This window comes from Macaca mulatta, chromosome 5, assembly GCF_049350105.2.
Source record: "Macaca mulatta isolate MMU2019108-1 chromosome 5, T2T-MMU8v2.0, whole genome shotgun sequence".
NCBI lineage: Eukaryota > Metazoa > Chordata > Mammalia > Primates > Cercopithecidae > Macaca > Macaca mulatta.
This window is the reverse complement of record NC_133410.1, coordinates 121,918,040-121,925,795: the sequence shown is the minus strand read 5'-3', so window position 1 is coordinate 121,925,795 and position 7,756 is coordinate 121,918,040. Positions and strand designations below refer to the sequence as shown.

Sequence of the window (7,756 nt, the reverse complement as noted above, 5' to 3'; positions counted from 1 at the left end):
TTTTTATTTTTTTATTTTTAATTAGAAAGAGTATTTATTTCTGCTCCTTTCATGCATCTTATTGTTCAGGAAACAGTCTTATGTACATATCTGAAGTAATCTACCATCACACACTCTAGTTAAAGGCAAAGCACCATAGGAAAAGCTGATGAGCTGTCCAGAGTTCTCAGCTTATGGAACCTTGCTTCTTAATTTTATGTTAATTTCTGAAAATCAGAAATGTCAGCTCCAAAAAATGTTAAGGGGGTTGTAAAAAATAATTATTTGATACTATCGTTATAGATATGGAGTAAGAAATGAAAAACTAAGAAGAAAATGCCACTAAACATAATTGGTATAGCAACAGGACAGCAGGAAAAAAAAATACTGTAATAAAATTGTCTCTTTAATACCAAGAAGAAATTCTAGTGCAAGCTTCAATACGCTTCCTGTTTTTTCACTAGTTATTTCTTTTACTGCTGCTCTTCATTCTTTTCCACATGTCATACTGGAGGATTGGTACAGCCTTTAAAACTTCATTGACAGGAGCAAATCCAGTATCCTCACTACTGTTGTATATGTCCCATGTGCCTGAACACAACACAGACTAGCTTCTCATTATGTAAATATTTATCATATGGATAAAGGGGACTCTCCGAATAGTAAAGCAACAGTTGAGAATTAACAAGTCACAAATCTGCATAGTTCTTTCCCACATAAAAAGTGCCGTGGCTCTAAGACCTAAAGGCGCTCCTTCTGTACTACCACAATCCTTCTGATTTCTTCTCAAAGGTGCTCTAACCCATCAAATAGCCTGGCAGTCTCATTCTCATGAATACTCTAGCCATGAAAAAATTTAATAGGACACATACGAATCCAATGAATAGAAGAAGAAATCTATTGAGTTTTGGGATATTTGATGCATTTGATGGGTCCAGGATTATGAAATTTAAACTTCCCATTGTAAACAGGAAGCTGGATGCAAGTCTTTGCATAATATATTGTCCATTTACTCTGTAGGCCAAGAAAGCTACTGGCCTCTGATACCCATATTCATCAGTCATAGAGCCAACACTTGGAAGTTCAACAATAACATCATAAGTTATTCCTCCAGTGATGAGGAAGTAAGACACCTTCACCAGAGCATACATAGTCATGGCCAATAGTATGTGCAGCCAGGGCGGCTTCTTCAGCTTCAGGTTGGGACACTTAAGTACTAAGAATGGGACACGGTACAAAGTCTCCATGTTGGTGGCAGCAAGCTATTTATTTATTTATTTATTTATATTTTTGTTTTTTGAGATGAAGTCTCACTCAGTCTCCCAGAGTGGAGTGCAGTGGCATGATCTTGGCTCACTGCAAGCTCCTCCTCCTGGGTTCACACCATTCTCCTGCCTCAGCCTCCCTAGCAGCTGGGACTACAGGCGCCCGCCACCACGCCTGGCTAACTTTTTGTATTTTTAGTGGAGACAGGGTTTCACTGTGCTAGCCAGGATGGTCTCGATCTCCTGACCTCGTGATCTGCCTGCCTCGACCTCCCAAAGTGCTGGGAGTACAGGCATAAGCCACTGTGCCCGGTCTACGATTTTTTATTTTTAAGACAAGTTCTCGCTGTGTCACCCAGGATGGAGCACAGTGATGTGATAACGGCTCACTGCAGCCTAGACCACCTGGGCTAAAGCCATCCTCCCACATCAGCTTCCCAAGTAGCTGGGACTACAGCTGCATGTCACCAGGCCAGCTAATTTTAAAATTTTTTGGTAGAGTTTTGCCATGTTAAAAATTTATCTCTTTTATGTTCTTATTTTACCTATATTATGCATTCTTTCACTTAATAAATACTTATTGAGTACATACTATGTGTCAGGCATTGTAATATACTGTCACTCTACTGAGATGATTTACATGTATGCCCCCTACTTGAACTTAAATTCCCTAGATACAGATTCCATTTAAATACAGTATTGAATGGGTGAATGGATGATGGATGGATGGATGGATGGATGGATGGATGGATGGATGGATGGATGGATGGATGGATGGAGACTTTTGATAGTAGCTAACAGGATTCCTTACAAGCTCCAAAAAAAAATTTTTTCTTTTTGAGACGGAGTCTTGCTTTGTCGCCCAGGCTGGAGTGCAGTGTCACAATCTCAGCTCACTGCAACATCCGCCTCCCAGGTTCAAGCAATTCTCTGCCTTAGCCTCCTGAGTAGCTGGGATTACAGGAGCCCGCCACCACGCCCTGCTACTTTTTTTTTTGTATTTTTAGTAGAGACGGGGTTTGACCATGATGGCCAGGCTGGTCTTGAACTCCTGACCTTGTGATCCACCCACCATGGCCTCTCAAAGTGCTGGAGTTATAGGCATAAGCCACCATGCCCGGCCTTCCAATATATATATATATAAATATATATTGGAATATATAGAGAGAGAGGAATATATTGAGAGAGGAATATATATATAGGAAAATATATAGAGGAATATATATATAGAGGGAAATATATATAGCGAGGAATATAGAGAGAGAGAAATATATATTTATTTATTTATTTTTTGAGACAGAGTCTCACTCCATTGCCCAGGCTGGAGTGCAGTGGCACGATCTGCAACCTCTGCCTCCCAGGTTCAAGCAATTCTCCTGCCTTTGCCTCCCAAGTAGCTAGGATTACAGGTACCCACCACCATGCCCAGCTAATGTTTGGGGTTTTTTTGTATTTTTAGTAGAGAGAGGGTTTCATCATGTTGGCCAGGCTGGTCTTGAACTCCTGACCTCAAGTGATCCACCTGCCTCAGCCTCCCAAAATGCTGGAATTACAGGCGTGAGCCACTGCACCTGACCCAAAATATTTTTATATTAATTATTGTAGGCGGGGCGTGGTGGTTCATGTCTGTAATCCCAGCACTTTGGGAGGACAAGGCAGGCAGATTTTCTGAGGTCAGGAGTTGGAGACCAGCTTGGCCAACATGATAAAATCTCGTCTCTACTACAAATACAAAAATTAGCCAGACATGGTGGTGCATGCCTGTAATCCCAGCTACTTGGGAGGCTGAGGCAGGAGAATTGCTTGAACCCTTCAGGTGGAGGTTGCAGTGAGCCAAGATCACACCATTGCACTCCAGTCTGGGAGACAGTGCGAGACTCTGACTCAGAAAAAAAGAAAAAAGAAATGTTCCTACGTATGATTTTTTGTTTGTTTGTTTTTTGAGACAGAGTCTCACTCTGCCACCCAGGCCAGGCTGGAGTGCAGTTGCACGACCTCGGCTCACTGCAATCTCTGCCTCCTGGGTTCAAGCGATTCTCCTGCCTCGGCCTCCTGAGTACCTGTGATTACAAGCACTCGCCACCATGCCCGGCTACTTTTTTGTATTTTTAGTAGAGACAGGGTTTCACCATGTTGTCCAGGCTGTTCTTGAAATCTTGACTTCGTGATCCACCTGCCTCGGCCTCCCAAAGTGCCAGGATTACAGGCGTGAGCCACCACACCCGACCATATGAAGGAACATTTCTAAGCTATATTAGAACCTCTCTGCCTGCTAAAAAACACCAGGACCATTTGGCCCTACTAAATGATTCTTTATTAATGTTCTTTGGAGGGCTTGAGTTTTCCTTTAAAATTTTTTGTTTCCTTCTGTGCTGACAGGAAATCACTTGTTGCTTAATTATCGTTTATATGCCACCTGAAGCAGCTGATTTTCCTCTAACACCATTCTGATCTGTTACAAGTTTGGAAGCCACATCATGAGAACTGCTGTAACTTTATGCAAAATGCAAACCAATAGATTCAGAATGAGGCCCTGAAGACTCTTATGAGATTGGTCTTGTCCAAGCACTTGAGAGTTGATTAAAGAAAAAAAAATTTATTTTATTTTATTTATTTATTTATTTTTATTTTTATTTTTTTGAGACGGAGTCTCGCTCAGTCGCCCAGGCTGCAGTGCAGTGGCACAATCTCGGCTCACTGCAAGCTCCGCCTCCCGGGTTCCTGCCATTCTCTGGCCTCAGCCTCCCGAGTAGCTGGGATTACAGGCGCCGCCACCACGCCCGGCTAATTTTTTGTATTTTTAGTAGAGACGGGGTTTCACCATGTTAGCCAGGATGGTCTCGATCTCCTGACCTCGTGATCCACCCGCCTCGGCCTCCCAAAGTGCTGGGATTACAGGCATGAGCCACCGCGCCTGGCAAAAAAAAATTTTTTTTTTAAAGAGAATAGTCTTGAATCTAGGGCACTGAACTTTATGATAACTATTTTTCCTACTCAGAATACTTCCTTACTTCCTGATTTTTTGGGCTCTTGACAAATCTGGCATTAATATATAAAATGTAGTACCATTTTAAAACCTAGAGTCCACAAAAGGCTAGGCCTTACGGTGGCTCATGCCTGTAATCCCAGCATTTTGGGAGACCAAGGCGTGAGAATCGCTTGAACCCAGGATTTCAAGACCAACTTGGGCAATGTAGCAAGATGTTATCTCTACTAAACATTAAAAACAAAAGCAAACAAACAAAATACACTAGCCAGGCATGGTGCTGCATGCCTGTAATTCTAGCTACTCCAGAGGCTAAAGCAGGAAGATCTCTTGAACAGGGGAGTTTGAGGTTGCAGTGACCTATGATCACACCAGCGCATTCAAGCCTGGGTGACAGAGCAAGACCTTGTCTCAAAATTAATAATTAAATAAAATCCACAAAAAGAGGAATTAATATTTGAACATATACCTATATAGTGATAAGATATGGTATTGTGAAAAGACACATTTTAAAATCTATTTGATTTAAATATCTGGCAGAACCTATGGTACTTTTTAGTAAATGAAAATAACATGAGCTTGGGAAATGGATAAACCCAGGTCCAAAGTTTTGTTCTGTCCGTTTGGGTGACCTTTGTGTAACTTAGCTATTTTCCCTCCATTTCGTCTATACAATCCCTAACCTGAAAAATGGAGAGAAAAACATTTTTTTTCCTTTCCTTTTTTTTGAGATAGAGTCTCTCTCTGTCACCCAAGCTGGAGTGCAGTGGCGCAATCTCAGCTCACTGTAACCTCCACCTCCCGGGTTCAAGCGATTCTCCTGCCTCAGCCTCCCGAGTAGCTGGGATTACAGGCGCACACCACCATGCCAGGCTAATTTTTGTATTTTTAGTAGAGACAGCATTTCACTGTGTTAGCCAGGATGGTGTCGAACTCCTGACCTCATGATCCACCAGCCTCGGCCTCCCAAAGTGCTAGGATTACAGGTGTGAGCCGTCGTGCCCAGCCCAAAAACACTTTTTACTGAATTGTTTGCAAATAGATTAAGATAATAATTTAAGAGCAGTTGCTTATTTGGCACTTTTTATTGCAGAAATGAGCTAAAATAAGATAGGGTTATGTATCAGTCATTGAAGAGATAACACTAACCGTCTCAACAAAATCATTAATGTTTTACTGGGCAAATCTTGTGATCTTTTTCAAATGTATGCTATCAGTGCCCCTGTGACCTTTGCTAACCTGTGATTACAGCTTTGCTCACCTGTGATTACAGCTTTGCTCATCCTCTTGTTATGAGATCTCCTCTACTCTGAGTGGCAACAAACTCTTCTCTAGACCATCAGATTACTCTTGCAGAGGGTCTTGGGTTATCTTCCTCTGTGAAGCAAGCCAAAGAAATGATGTGACGTGGTTCCCAGCCTCTGACCACTGAGCTCCTCCACCCACTAACAACGTTTTGCTTTTTTTTTTTTTTTTGAGATGGAGTCTCACTCTGTTGCCCAGGCTGGAGTGCAGTGGTGCAATGTCAGCTCGTTCCAACCTCTGCCTCAAGGGTTCAAGCAATTCTCCTGCCTCAGCCTCCTGAGTAGCTGGGGTTACAGGCATGTGCCACTGTGGATAATCTGTATTTTCAGTAGAGATGGGGTTTCACCATGTTGGCCAGGCCGGTCTCGAACTCTTGACCTCAGGTGATCCACCCACCTTGGCCTCCCAAAGTGCTTAGATTACAAGCATAAGCCACATGCCCAGCCAACGACGTTTTATTTTTAAAACTCTGAGTGTGTCGTAAGCACTTTGTTGTATCCATTAACAAATTCAATCATATGAGACAGCATTTTCTTAATTAATTGACTTATTTTATATATATACACATATATATATATATATTTTTTTTAAGAGATGGAGTCTCCCTCTGTCATCCAGATTGGAGTACAGTGACATGATAGATCATAGCTCACTGCAGCCTTGAACCCCTGGGTTGAAGCGATCCTCCTGCCTCAGCTTCCCCAGTAGCTGGGACTATAGGTGTGCACCACTGCACGCAGCTGACGGATACTATTATTATACATACTTAACAGATAAGAAAACTGAGGCAGAAGTTTGAGCCTGTGCTGTCCAATGTCATATCCATTAGCTCATGTAGCAGTTGAGCTCTTGAATCGTGGCTTGTCTGGGCCGGGCGTGGTGGCTCACGCCTGTAATCTCAGCACTTTGGGAGGCTGAGGCGGGTGGATCACTTGAGGTCAGGAGTTCAAGACCAGCCTGGCCAACATGGTGAAACCCTGTTTCTACTAAAAGCACAAAAATTAGCCAGGTGTGGTGGCAGGTTCCTCTAATCCCAGCTACTCGGGAGGCTGAGGCACAACAATCAGTTGAACCCGGGAGGCAGAGATTGCAGTGACCCGAGATCTTACCACTGAGATCGTACCACTGCACTCCAGCCTGGGTGATGGAGTGAGACTCTGTCTCAAAAAAAAAAAAGAAAAAAGTGGCTTGTCCGAATCGTGATCTAAGTGTAAAGCACACACTGGATTTCAAAGACTTTAAACTATCTCATTAACATTGGAGTACATTAATTACATGTTGAAATATTTTGGATATATTGGCTTAAGTGAAATACATTATTAAAATTAATTTCACCTGTTTCTTTTCACATTCTTTAATCTGGTTACTAGAAAATTTTAAATTAACCGGGCACAGTGACTCATGCCTGTAATCCCAGCACTTTGGGAGGCCGAGACTGGTGGATCACGAGGTCAGGAGATCGAGATCATCCTGGCTAACACGGTGAAACCCCATCTCTACTAAAAATACAAAAAGTAGCTGGGTGTGGTGGCGGGCACCTGTAGTCCCAGCGACTTGGCAGGCTGAGACAGGAGAATGGCATGAACCCGGGAGGTGGAGCTTGCAGTGAGCTGAGATCACGCCACTGCACTCCAGCCTGGGCAACAGAGCGAGACTCTGTCTCAAAAAAAAAAAAAAGAAAATTTTCAATTAGGTTGGGCGTGTTGACTCATGCCTGTAATCCTAGCATTTTGGGAGGCTGAGGTGAGTGGATCACCTGAGGTTGGGAGTTCGAGACCAGCCTGACCAACATGGTGAAACCCCATCTCCACTAAAAATACAAAATTAGCTGGGCGTGGTACACTTGCCTGTAATCCCAGCTACTTGGGAGACTGAGGCAGGAGAATCGCTTGAACCCAGGAGGCAGAGGTTGCAGTGAGCCGGGATCATAGCATTGGACTCCAGCCTGGGCAACAAGAGCAAAACTCCACCTCAAAAAAAAAAAAAAAAAGAAAGATTTTAATTATTTATGTGTCCCACATTATGCTTCTATGGGACACAGCTGGTTTAAGCAAGTTGCCCAAGGTCAACCTGCTAGTGTCAGAGGTAGAATTGGGACCAGGTGGTCTTGAAATATCAGCATTACAAATTAATGTTAACCATATATTAAAATATTTTAATAATGCAATTAACATATTCATAATTTAGTATGCAAGTTACATTATGGTAATTTCTATACCAG

General features: G+C 42.7%; 1 pseudogene; it reads right to left on the bottom strand.

The window, feature by feature from the left end:
* Positions 1 to 776: 776 nt before the first annotated feature.
* On the bottom strand, positions 777 to 1,241 carry LOC703836 (oligosaccharyltransferase complex subunit OSTC pseudogene; annotated as a pseudogene).
* Positions 1,242 to 7,756: the final 6,515 nt, after the last annotated feature.